General features: G+C 48.7%; 2 pseudogenes; both read right to left on the reverse strand.

Moving 5' to 3' along the window:
* Nucleotides 1–239: 239 nt before the first annotated feature.
* On the reverse strand, nt 240–8,455 carry LOC120648115 (annotated as a pseudogene).
* A 1,339-nt stretch (nt 8,456–9,794) lies between these two features.
* LOC120652190 lies at nt 9,795–13,056 on the reverse strand (annotated as a pseudogene).
* Nucleotides 13,057–14,072: the final 1,016 nt, after the last annotated feature.

A 14,072-nucleotide genomic window follows, 5' to 3' on the forward strand; every position in this document is an offset into this window, starting at 1 on the left:
CTGCACCTGAGATGCGGGAATGGTGTGGCAATGGCGGGGTGGCTGCACGTAGGGGTGGTAATGGGCCATAACTCTAGTGGCATCTTCACAGTTTAATAAAGCCCTTAAATTTTTTAGCCTAAAATCGTATAAGATTAGAGCCCGGTCTTTTTAGTACTCGGTTCTTAGATTTTCTAGTTCAAAATCTTGGGCCCATTACCACTCCTACCGCACATTAAGAGTCTATCATTTAAAATTGATTGTGATTCTATCATTGAAGATTTTATTTCAAGGAATATGATAAGAATGAAGTTGTTCAAGTAAAGACTATACAACCATAAATATATAGGTACAATTCTTGATGTATTTCGTTTCTATATAATACACTACTATATTTAATATCTGATGTTCTATTTCGCTAATCTAGTAGGCCTCGTTTTGAAGTTTTGTGCATGGCCCGAACTTACTCTAAATTCCTTTCCACCATCAGAGTGGAGTGCTGTCCTCCGGTAGAAAATTCCCTGTTCGACAGATGCTCTTACGTCTTCAATACAGGATACAACCTCGAAAATTATCGGCCTCAAGTCGTAGCTAGTGCAGCAATCCATGGCGAGATGCAGGAGCTGCTGTCCCATCCCCTGCGCCGGTGCGCCCCGCTGCCTGACGAGCTCCACGTCCAGCACCTTCTCCGTCCAGTCCTCGCGGGGCACGGAGTGGACCCACCGCGACAAATCCAGGCCCTTGGCGCGGAGGGAAGCGTCCGCGGGCTCCCTGGCTGTCAGGAGCTCGATCAGCAGGATGCCGAAGCTGTACACGTCCGCCGCCCGAGTGACTCTGATGCTCGCGGTGACTTCCGGGGCGAGGTAGCTTGACGCCCTCGATGCAGCGACGAAGGAGGGCACGCCGACGAGAGCGTAGAGGCCATGCTCCGACAGCCGCGCCCCGTAGTCGCTGGTGAGGAGGACGTTGCAGGACTTGATGTTACCGTGGCAGCAGGGCTTTGGTGCTGCCGAGTGGATGGCCGCCAGGCCGGGCGCCACCGAGAGGGCAGTGGCTGTTCGCTGCTCCCAATCCAACTTTAACATGCCGTAGTCTCCTCCGTTTCCTGGCCACCACAATGTCATTATTGGTAGTGAAACACCCGTATTATCAAGTAACAATGGTAACTGGGATGGCTCTCAGGTTGTGTGCTTACCGTGAAGCAGCGCTGAGAGGCTACCCGTAGGCATGTAACTGTACACTAGAACCTCGTCACCGTTGCTGAAGCGGTGCCAATAATGCAGTGGCACGAGCAGGTCGCTCTTCACGGCTTTGATCGCTGCTACACGCTGATCAAACTCCGCCTCTCGCAGGTCCGTGCCCTGCATCAGCTTCAGAACCAGCTCCTTGTTGGTGGATTTGGTTGCTGCTATGTGTTGATCAAAAGCTATGTCGTCCTGCATAATCATACCTGTCATATCCCCTTTGACGACCTTCCGCGTTGTCCCAAATGTACCTCTGCCCAAGACTACATAATCTTCAATTGTCGATGCAGATGCAAGGATCATTCCAGTGCTTTCTTCCTCTGATGCTAGTTTGTTCCAAGTTTCATTTGCCGATGCGTCTGAACTTTGCTCCAGTTCTGTTTCCTTCACGGGCATAGACGTTTCAGCTAGAGCACTTGCCGAATGAACATCGAAAATTGCCGGCCTCTCATCGGTTTCCTTCCCAGGAGTAATGGACGTTTCAGCAGGAGCACTTCCCCGGCGGTGAAAACAGCTAGACCGCCGGATCTCCTCCATCCTCCGCACCACCTCGGACATCGCCGGTCTCCGAATGGCAATCCGCTCACAGCAAACCACCGCGAGATGCATGAGCCGCAGCATTTCGTTCGCCTGTTGCTCATGAACAATGATACCCGCGTCGAGCAGATTGGTCGTCCAGTCCCCGCGGAGAGTCGACAACACCCACCCTGGAAAATCCACGCCCTGATCATCCGGACATTTCCCTGTGAGCAGCTCGAGCAGCAGGACACCAAAGCTGTACACGTCGCTCCGCTTGGTGGTGCGGCGGGCGATCAGGGCGACCTCTGGAGCGAGGTACCCACTCGAGCCAGCAGAAAATGACATGCCTACAAGGGTGTGGAGGCCGTGTTCCGACAACCGCGCGCTCGTGGTCACTGGTGAGGAGGACGTTGGAGGATTTGATGTTGCCGTGGCAGGACTCCGGTCCGGCAGAGTGGATGGCCGCCACAGCGCGCGCCACGGTGAGTGCGATGCTTGATCGCCACTCCCAGTTCAGCACGTGACCCCCAGCAGAGCCATTCTTCCCTGAATATATAGTAATTAGATGAACAGTCATTAGAACTTCGATTTGGAAAACACGAGGCAACCAAGCAAGCAAGGACATGCTGAATATATAGTACCGTGAAGCAGCGCTGCAAGGCTTCCCATGGGAACTGAATAATATACACCATGCAAGCATGGTAGGTGTTATCCCTGTCCATCCATTAGTCTACTGTTCATGCACCGAGATCCGAGCCGAGCAGCAGGTGGCAGAATTTATATCCCATCCAGTATTTGGTATAGCGTACGTATACGGTATATGTACAGAGTTATACAGAATAAAATAACCTCTCTCAGTCTCTTCCCCTCCCCCCAATTCTCCATTTGCATTCGCGTCTTCTCTCTCCTGCGTCCCCGTCTCTCTCCCTCCAACCAAATCTACCCGACCGCTGGCACTCCGGCCAAATCCGGTGGTGCTGGGCGGCGCACCGGCCAGATCTGGTTGTGTTCGGCGGTGCTCAGGCCAGATCTGGCGGTGCTCAGGCCAGATCCAGCGATGCTAGCCGGCGCTCATGCCAGATCCAAGGGAGCTCCAGCGTGGCGGTGGGGCGCGCCAGCAGCAGCTCTCGCTCGCCCGTGGGCCGTGGCCGGAGTGGAGACCTGCCGGGCTACAAGGACCTCGCTGCGCGGGTTGTTGACGGGAGAGCGGCGGTGGAGCTCATGCGCGGGGAAGGGTTGCGCTCTTGCGGTGGCTAACGCCCACCCATGGCCGGCTGCCACGCGCAGCGGTTGGAGACGCCCCGCGGCTTGCCCCATGGCCGGCCAGCGGAGCTGCGCGGGCGGCAGCGAGGCGCGGGCGCCGCCGGCGCTCCTCCGGCTAGTGGATCTATGTGTCCGCCGAGCATCCGTGACGCCATGAGCGTGAACGCGGCAGATCTGAGCGGACTAGCGCCGGATCTGGGCGGCGCGCGATGGCCAGACGGTGGCGGGGCAGGACCACGACACAGCCTTGCCATGGAGAATCGCTGCTTCGGCCCTTCCGCGGCTGCTGCGGTGTCGTGGGCTCATCCTTCATCTTCGGCGACGCGCGCGGGGGCGTACGGCGGTGCGGAGGAGGGCGCGCTCCACGACCAGCAGCCCCAAGCGTTCCACCACTGCGATTTCCCCACGACTTCCCCGTACGTCGACTAGTTCTTGAGCACCAGCAATGGTACGCAATTTGGCTGCTTTCCCGAGATTTATCATCGTTTTGTCTGGAGATTGACGGCTTCCATGTGTTGCGCGTGCAGAGCTTATGGCGGCGTCGCTCTGGACGGCGAGCTGCATGGAGGAGATGCAGAAAGCGGAGGGGGTAGGTGCCGCAATGACGCGGCGGCGCTGCGGCTCAGGGAGGTGCCCATAGCAGCGATACTAGTGGCCGGGGTGCTCGGGGTCGGCCTGCCGCTCGCTGGGCGGATGCGTCGTGCGATTCGCACGACCAGAGCAGCGTTCATGGTGGCCAAGGCACTCACGGCCGAGGTCATCCTCGCCAAGGTTCGTTCACATGCTGCACGACGCCCAGCACACACTCTCCAGTCCCTTCCTCCCTGCCGATGAAGATGCAGATGCCGAGGAAGGAGCGCTCCACGCCCAACAGCTCCAGGCACGACTATCTGAGTGATTATGCGAGTGATTTTTGACTATTTTTTCCTTTCTTCTGAACGGAATGATTTGCAATTGTGCTCCGGTACCTTGTTGTGGTTCTTCTGCAAGCCATGCCTTCTTCACTCATAAATCTGTAATGCCTTGTTCCCGCTGTTGATTAGTTGAAACTAAGGTGTAGCCATTCTAAACTGTTCATGAGCACCGTTTTATTTTCTGTATTTTCTATTGCTGTTTTTCGTGAGCAATAGATGTGTGTTCAAAGGGTTATTCATATGTGGGGTACTTAGATTCGTGGCTGGCTAGAGAACTTTTGTTCTTTTTTCTTATATATGCTTGTATTGCTCTGTGTTGTTGGAATTTTTTCCTTCTCAAATTTCTGTTTTACCTACCTTTTTATTTCTCTTGATATTGCATTTCATGAGCAAGATCTCTGTTCATGTGTTCTTCACGTGGTGTATCATGGTGTACAAGAGAGTACCTACTTTTGTTCTTTTTTCTTATATCCTTGTATCACTCCGTTTTGTTGGAATTTTTTCCTTCTCAAATTTCTGTTGTACCCACCTTTTTATTTCTCTTGATATTGTTTTTCATGAGCAAGACCTATGTTCATGTGTTCTTCATGTGGTGTACCACGGTGTACAAGAGATGAGTAGCTAGTGGTATCTGACTTGATTAGTGTTTATAATTTATTTTTATGTACATGGTATTTTATTGTAGGTGTACCCCGGTGTACTATAGACTATATACTGTGGTACATGATTTGATTAGTGTGGTTAAAATTTGAGTGCAGCGTCTCCTATTATTTTTTTGTGATCTTAGAGCAAAATGTAAATTAGATTGATCTTGGAGATTTCCGTGTATGTATTGGGAGAATTTCATCTTCCATTTTTGGAATTATACGAATACTAAAAAATATGTTGAGTACACCACGGTACTTATTTCATTTGATAAATATCATAATTAGTACCGTTGCAGTAGCAGTTAGAGTGACTTGTTTCAACATATTGCTTTTCACTGCTTTTCACGAGCACGATGCAAGTTTATGGATTTTTACTGGTAGCACAGTGCATATCAAAATGGTATTTTGATGTATATTCAAATAAATGTGTTATCAATCAAATTAAAAAACCCGTAGTATATATTCAAATAAATGTGTTATCAATCAAATTTAAAAAAAATGAGAACGTGACAGTGTGCAGGGGACTAGAAATGAAAGTATTAGCGGTACATGTGTTCAATTGACGTGCGTGTAGTTCATTTGCAAGGAAACAAAACATGTACCTCGTTAAATCTGAAGAGTACCGGGCCTTCACAGCTTGATACATGAGCGTACAACATGTACTGGTGGCTGCTCCCGGAGCCAAAATATCTGTACAGACGGTGGCATATTGAAACGGTAGTGGGGGTGTCAGACACCCAACAGTCAAAAAGGTGTTGTACCCCCTGCTCAGCTTTATGCAGGAGCACACGGATCGAAGCACCTTTACATCCAATCAGTCAACATCAGTGCAGTCCAGAGGCGGTATACGATGCAAAAAAAATTAAAATATGCTAGTTATACGATGGGTGGGTGCTCCGATCTAGCGGTTGATATCAAAATGGATGGACAAGATAAGATCAACCATAGCTGCAAGGTGTACCGCTCAGTTTTCGTTCCCATGGGCATGTAATCGTACACTAGCAGCCTGTCACTCTTGCTGCAGTGGTGCCAGTGGAGCGGCATGACGAGATCACTCTGGACGTCACTGATCACCGCTACGCGACACCTAAACTCTTGTTCCTCCAGGTCGGGTCTCATCACCCTCTTCAGTTTCTTCATCACCAGCATGGTTCCATTGCCCAACACGATCTTGTACGAATTTCCGAACATGCCCTGGCAGAGATCACTCGCCGGGCATCCCAGCAGCTCTTTCAGTTCTACTCCCTCCATCCCTAGATGAATTCTCTCCATCCCTAGATGAATGTAACTCTCGCTTCCTGAGGAGTCAAGATCCATCCTCGATTCTTGACCTGTCCTCTTCACCGGAATGGCCTTTTCAGCTGCAGAGTCTGGCTTGGTCTTCCTTCCCCAAGAAAATAGGCCTACTACTCTTTCTTGTCCCTGATGATGTGCTTTCCTCAGCGCCTGAAGCCGATATGCCACATTTGTCATCTCAGGCCGCTTCTGGATTTCCATGCTTAAGCACTCGCCTATCAGTTTGGCAATCCCATCAAGAATCTTGCTGTTGCCCGAGTCTGAAATTTGGGCATCAAACATCTCTCTCACCCTTCTGAATCGTCTTGAAAGACCTCGAATGAAGCCATCGACGAGGCTTAAACCACCATTACCATGTGTCTTCACCTTTTTCCTTGTGAACATTTCCAGGAGAACAACTCCGAAGCTGTATACATCGCTCTTTGGGGTGAGACATCCGGTGTGAACAAACAAAGGGTCCATGTAGCCGATGCTCCCTATGACATGCGTAGTGTACAGACTCATGTCCGTATTGACCAACCTAGATATTCCGAAATCTGAAATCTTAGCACTGAGGTTCTGGCTTAAAAGTATATTGGCAGGCTTGATGTCACCGTGAATAACACGGGTGTACATCTGTGAATGCATGTAGGCCAGTGCACCTGCACACTCCATAGCAATCCTTAGCCGGGTGTCTAGGGAAATGGGACGAACACCTTGGTGAAGAATGTTTTCGAGGTTTCCATTGGGGATGTACTCAGTGACCATCACTAGTGCATCTTCCTCCATGCAGTAGCCAATGAGCCTTGTTACGTTAAGGAGATTGATTTGAGAGTGGACGATGATCTCTTTAGCAAAGCATTCTCTCATCTTGCTGTCGTTGTGGTCAAGTATCTTGACTGCAACCGTACTTCTGTCCTCGAGGGTCCCCGCGTAAACTTTTCCAAAGGCGCCCTGCCCAACTGTAGTCTTGTAGTTGCCTGTTATCTTTTCTACCTCGTTTCTTGAGAAACGTTTTATATCATGACTGCTATATGCTGCCCACTTCAATTGATCCGCCCCATTCAACAGTTCTATAAAATTAAGGTGTGTCGGATCCATCTTATTGTAACATCCTGCCTCGCGGACAGTCCGCTTGGGGCGGAGGACGGTCCGCGATGCGCCCTGTTTCAACCACTCCGAGACCGAGGTTCGTCGGTAGCCGCCACGTGCCGACCGTCGAGCCTATCCCCGGCCATCCCGTACGCCGCATTGAAGGCGCACACCTTCCCTTCACCCACCCGCGCCCACTCTCTCGTTCTCTCTCTCGTTTCACTCTCCCTCTCCCTCCCGACGCCATGGGTGGAGCTTGAGTTCCTTCCATTCGCCGGACGAATCCGCGAACTCCCCTCCATGGATTTTAAATCCACTGCACCCAAAGTTCAACCACCTCCCTAGCTTCCTCCTCGACCCCTTAAACCATAGCCACGACCCCCACCTCGCCGGGAATCTCGGATTCCCCGGCCACCGGTTGGAGTTTCGCCCAAATTTGACCTCACCGTGGAACTCCATCGCCCGGTCACCATTTCTTTCGTCCAAGAGCTTGAATCGATGGTAAGTAAGCCGCTAATGCTTGTGCTCCCCTCGTTCCTCTACGTTCTAGTGGTTTCCACGCACGTTCTCCACAAAGTCGTTTCTGACTGCCACGGGCCGCACGTCGCCGACTAGGTTAGGCTTGATTTCTTCGCGTGCATCACCCATGCCCATGTGCGTCTTGTCCAGTAGATGGTGTAGTGCTAGCCTCGCCGTCGGTCGGGTCACCGTCGGTGGGAACGGCGCGCCGCGCTGCCGCGCCGACCTCACTGGTGGCGCCGCACGGTGTCAAAAGACAGGAATCGCGGACGGTCCGCCTAGGAGGGCCGGACAATCCGCAAGTCAGGTTAGAAGTTGTCCAGAGACGTTGTTGTCTCTGATAGTGTGGCAGAATTGAACTGTGGACGATCCGCTATTAGGGACCGGACAGTCCGCCGTAGTGTTCGAAAATTTGTCTAGAGACGATGTGTCTCTGGTGGGTTTCGCAGAGTTGAACAGCGGACGATCCGCTATTGGGGACCGGACAGTCCGCCTTAGAGTTTGAGAAATTGTCCAGAAATGATGTTGTCTCTGGTGGGTTCGCAGAGTTGAATTGCGGACGGTCCGCCACGGAGGGTCGGACGGTCCGCCGGTAGGATTAGAAATTTGTCTAGAGACGTCGTTGTCTCTGGTGGATTGGCGAAGGTGTATTGCGGACGGTCCGCTAAGGGTGAGCGGACAGTCCGCCAGTCAGTCTAGAATTTCTCCAGAAACATTGGTGGTTCTGGTGGGTCTGCCGAGTGGAACCGCGGACGGTCCGCCATTTGGGCGCGGACAGTCCGCAGGGCATTTCAATTTGAAGTATAGTAGTATATCATTCGAGTTGCACTCAATTGTATCATGTGCATTCGTGTAGCCTCCGCGGTTGAGGACGTCGTGTATGAGGTGATTGCGGCACCGCAGGAGTAGCCGGATCAAGCCCAGGAGGAGAAGCGTGAGCACCCGACCCAAGGCCCGTCTGACCCTAGCTCTGAGCAGCAGCCCGAAGGCAAGCCCCGGTGCATAAACCTTATTTCAAATTATGCAACAGTATAAATGTATATATATATATATATATTCTTGTGCATTAAAGCCATAGGAGTTGAATGGAACCTTAGATGCATAACCCTTAGGTACTATGAGTTCTATACTAGTATAGATCAGACGATAGATGTGTTATGCCAGTTACTCGCGAGATATAGGTTATTTCCTGTTTCCGTATATGAGTTACTAATCTTGGAAGGAAAGGAAAAATAGAATTTGAGACCGGACGGAGAAAATTGTAGCTCCGTCTGTGTCGGTTAAGGACCATACCGTTGTCGGCCCTGCTGATCATGTTTGAATTGTACTAACCGCATACCGGGAGTAGGAGGTAGTCGAAACCGGTAAGCCTAGTACTGTCTTGCTTCGAAAGTACAGGACTCCTTCCCACCCCTTAGGGTAGTCGAGTGGCCGCGGGAAATTGGGATGCATGTATTTACTTTTGGTGGTCTCTCGTAGGGCTCGGCTGACTATACGCTGGTGGGGCGGTCCTGTAGTTCGTGGCGGGGAGGGGAATGGTTGGTGCGTGTGGTCCGATGGGGTCTATGCGTGCCGTGTTGGTTAGGTCCACCTTGCAAGGTTAAATCGAATCGATTCGCCGTCAGTCGCTCTCGGACATGGGCACCTTGATCAACTGCGTCACATCATAGTAATATGAAATGGAATATGGATTATATTATATATGTTGATGACTACTTTGAATTGTGACTAATGTTCTACCATGTTTGCTTTAGATGGTTTATGCCAATACTAGATCATAGTTAATCTATATAGAATCTGGAGCTAAAATATCGAAAATAAGGATCCGCCTCTAGACACTTTTCCTACAAAATAAACCACCAGCCAGAAAGTTTTGCATGTCTAGATATGTGGGCTATGTATACCCATAGTCGGGTAAGTCTTGCTGAGTATTAGTTGCTCATGGCTTTTGTTGAAACATTATTTCAGGACACACAGACGTAGACTTCTGTCCCTGCTGCGTTAAGTTCATCCGTCGGGACGCAAAGAGATGGGAGGTTGTGGAGCCAGACACTTAGTTAGGGGACTCCTCGGTGTCCACTTGTGGTAGATGTAGGCCTTTTTCCTCTATGCGAACCTTAATTTCAGCAATGTAAAGTTATAAATTATGTATGTATTCAAATTTGGTTTGTAAAACTTATGCTAGAGTCATGTGTATATCGTTATATTTTCAAGTATTTGTCGTGTTTGTACCATCTGCGCTCACCTTCGTGTGAGACTATCGGTGTTGTTTTGATCGGGACGTGGGCTGAGAAATGACTGTCAAATTAAACCATTAAGCTAATGCGCCCGATGTGTTCAAATGATGGCAATTACACTTAATTGAGAGTTTTAATTTGGCGGTTCCGTCACACTTATGAACTAATACCTTTTGTACTATCACTTGTTAGAATGTTTCTGAAAGTATTAAACTTGATCACCTTCGAGCAAAGGTCCTATTTATTAGCACAGTTTTCTTCTGATCCCTATAAAAAAAGAATCAAATTAAATGAGGGCAAACTTGATTCTATATAACTAATTTAGGGAAGAAGAAATTGTATCGCCTGGGCGAGGAGCCCCACCCGTGCAGTACGTACGCGTCTTATTTGGCAAGAGCAACATCAATCGCTTCTTCTTTCCTCCATCCAGACGCGTTCTTCTTCCCTAGATTGGTTTTCTTCTACAAGGCCGGCCGGTCTCCCGCGACCTTGGCAGGAGAGTTATTCCCAGAACCCAGAGCACGTATGGCCTTGAGCAGTCAACGCCGGTGTGGCAGACCCACCCAAGCTAGCAGTTCCTGTCGTCCTTTGAGCGCATGACTCAAATACATCACCAGCACGAACTAGTACCACTAATAATTAATCCTAGCACAGAACTTATATCATCATACAAGCTGCAAATTAATTGAATAAGACATATAACTTGATTGCTGCCGCCATTGTTACTAACCAGAAATAGTTGACGAGGTTTATTGTGGACGATCCAGTAAGCCACCAGCTGCTTCCCTAGCCCGGCCCCTGACATGATCCTGCAATGGAAAGAGCAAGACGACGCAGATCTTACCCGTTGCTAGGTGAAGATGAGGTGCACCAAAGACAAGCAAGGGAGATCGATTCTAGGTAAGACGAGACAATATAATATGGTTTCGGGGACGGGAGAAGAAAGCTAAGGCTGTTTTTTTTGTACGGTTGCTTCCAAGGCCAGGGCGTGAAGGACAAGAACGTGAGACATCGTCCAAATCATGAATGGTTCAGCTTTCTAATTACTCCTTCCGTTTTAAATTATAGGTTATTTAACTTTTTTATACTAAATTTGACCACTTATCTTATTCAAAATTTTGTGCAAAATACCACTTCTTTTGTTGTGGCTTTTGCTTTATCAATACAAGTTCTTCAAAAATAATTTAAATTTGACTATATTTGCAATTTTTTTAAATAATACGAATGGTTAAATTTGATGTCAAAAAAGTCAAATGACCTATAATTTGAAACGGAGAGAGTGTTTGTAATTAATGGGGTAATTAGACAATGAGTTGGCCACTGTCTTGTGCCACGCTTTTTCCCTGAAATCATGTGTCGAAACCACAGATATTGTACCGTGCTGTGAGCATGAAACATCCAAATTAAATCTTACTATTATTAAGGGAGGTTCCTTTTAGATAAATTCTAGCTGGAAATTCTTACAAAAATCTAAAGCATAAGGTTTGTTAATATATATACAAGGACTTAGTTTCATGGTGAAAGATGATGATGATGATGATGATGATGAACTTGGATTCTCAGACATGCCTAGCCAAGTGGACGAAGAAGACCAAGAGATGGCCCAAGACTCGAAAAACTAGATCCGGAGCAATGGAACAAAGGAACAAAGCACTGAATCCTTCAATCCTCTAAATTAACTAACAACCCTAACCGGTCAGAGAGGCCTAAACTCAGAGGAAACAGAAAATCAGAAGAGGATAATCTCGACAGCATTGGAGAGGAGCGCGAATATTTGAGTGAGGGAAAAAAACAGATGCGGATAGTTCAAACTTCAAAACAACACGGATGCTGGTAGCTAGCAAATCCGTCGAGTTTTACATGGCTCTTCAATGCATATTGAGTTACTGACACATGGGCACCACACTGTCGAAACGAAACACCATTACTCGGCTTACACGCACACTCGAATAATAATGCACGACCACAGCAGTAGCTGCTATACATCCACAGTTCCCCCAAAAAGATTATTCGGTGGTGGTGTCTGGTGTGTGTTCACGCACTATGTTTAAGGGTAGAGTTCGATGATTGACATGACCCCAAGAACCGACACAATTTTGTAGTCCGTGAATCCAGCTCTAGAGAAGACATCCTTCCACTCCTGCTCGTCACGCTCAGCCCCGTTGATAAACAAGATGTCGAAATCAAAAAAAACACTTACTATCTTTCCTCCCTCGTCCCGTGGAGCGACAGCTTGCTTGCAATTCTTCAGTATCTTGACACACTCCTCGTCACCCCAATCATGTAGAGTCGACTGAAACAAGCAAGGAAGCATCATGCTAGTTAGAATTAATCATCAGATAACTAGCTGCAAGTAGGATATATATGTACCAAAACTTAAAAGTGTTTCGCTTAACAAAATACGTGTTCGGCCACGGTAGTGAAAAAATATTTTTAAAAAGGAAATTATATATTTGAAGGAAATAGAACAGACGAGGTACCTTGAGAAAAATAACTTGTGCCGGTGGAATGCTCTCGAACATGTCGCCCGGGACGTACTCCACGTTGGTGTCATAGGGAGCGTCGGCGACAACTTGGGGGAGATCCAGCACGCTGCGCTTGATGTGCGGGAATGCCGCGGCGATGGCGGCCGCTGCTCCGCCGAGCCCGCCGCCGACGTCGACCAGAGAGTCCACCCCATCAAACACCTCGCCGCACTCCTTGAGGAAGATGGGCATGAGGAAGCGGCTGTCCGCGGCCAGTGCCCCGTTCACCAGCACGTTGAGGCCGGCGTCGTGGTCGGTGCGCTCCCAGAGCATCTCGCCGTACGCCACGGCGAACGGGGACGGGCCCGGCTTGTCCAGCCGGAACCACGCCATCATCCCCCCTGACGAGCGGGGAGACGAGGATGGGGTAGAGGTTGACGCCCATGAACGGCGCCAGGCCCGTCGCCGCCGCGGGGATCTCGCCGCCGCCGCTGACCAGGAGGCGGGAGGCCGGCGTCAGCCCGTAGACGACGGCGCCGCCGCCGTGCCCGTCCGAGGACGCGCTGAAGGTGCCCGAGGCGGCGAGCACGCGCATGAGGCGGCGCAGGGCGCGGAGCTTGCACGGGTCGATCCCGACCCCGGCTAGGATCTCGGGGAGCGTGGCGCTGCCGCCGCGGTGGTGGATGGCGTCGGCGACGCCGAGGTCCAGGGCGACCGCGAGCGCGACCGACTTGGTGTAGCTGACTGCCTGGTGGCAGAGGTCGAGGTGAGCTTGGAGCAGGTCCTGGCTGCTGTTACTCACAGTCTCAGGGAGCGATGATGATTCCATCGTGTATGCAGTTGGTGCCTTGGTGGTGCTACTGCTGGCTGGCCAACGAGCTCTTCTTTGCCCAGTGGGTCTTCTGGAGCTCTGGCATCCATAGGGAACAATGGCGTTGCATTTATATAGCGGTTCGATCTGTACTTGACCGCTCGTGAATAATTCTGTTTGTTATCTGTTTTAAATGGTCTAATCGCCTGTCAGTCGAATTTTACTATTACTTAATTCGAGCTTTCTTTTAAGGTGCAAATCAACATCTCCATGCAAACTATGGAAACTTCAATCTGGGCCATCAGATCAACATCCAAGGGGAGGAGCGCAGGTGGGAGGAAGAATTTGCAAAAGTGTGATTACCCAATCTAAGGGCGGATCCAGATTGTAAAATTAATCAATCCCTCATACCCCTTGGATGTTGGTCCAATGACTCAAATTGAAGTTTCCATAGTTTGCACGGAGAGATTGGTTTGCACCTGATACATTCCCATATAAATTACCCACATATGTCATTATTAAAAAAAAATCTAAAGTAACCCTCTAATCTTTTGTAAAAATTACCCACCAATGCTATTATAAAAATAATGCACATAACCCCCTAAATTTGCATATAAATTGTCAAATTATATCATTGTTAAACATTAAAGTAGCACCAAAATCTGAATCTAAAGTATATAATTATAAGAAAATATTGAAGAGCACCTGTATGAATTCGAAATTACTATTTCTATCATTATAAAAATACTACCCACAATATGTGTCATCATGTATACATGTATGATGGAAAAGACAAGAATATCAATTCACAAACAAATGGTTAAAGTAAGTATATATATCAAACACACATGAAGTCATGATGCAAAATAAAATCTATTGCAACTATATAGTGATAAATATGTATTTTAGAGCATGTGTTAGAATATTTAATAGATGAAAGAGTGCATGAGATATATAATTATAATCATTAGCTATAGGTCTTATTTTATATTAATTTTAATTAGTCCGTGCGGGGACGATGGTTGATAGACTAATGTTGCAAATTTGTAAACAAAAAGATGTAGTTGTATTGTATTATGTATACTTGATGTTGATCTAGCAATCACC

Source organism: Panicum virgatum, chromosome 9K (genome assembly GCF_016808335.1).
Source record: "Panicum virgatum strain AP13 chromosome 9K, P.virgatum_v5, whole genome shotgun sequence".
In the NCBI taxonomy this organism is placed as follows: Eukaryota; Viridiplantae; Streptophyta; class Magnoliopsida; order Poales; family Poaceae; genus Panicum; species Panicum virgatum.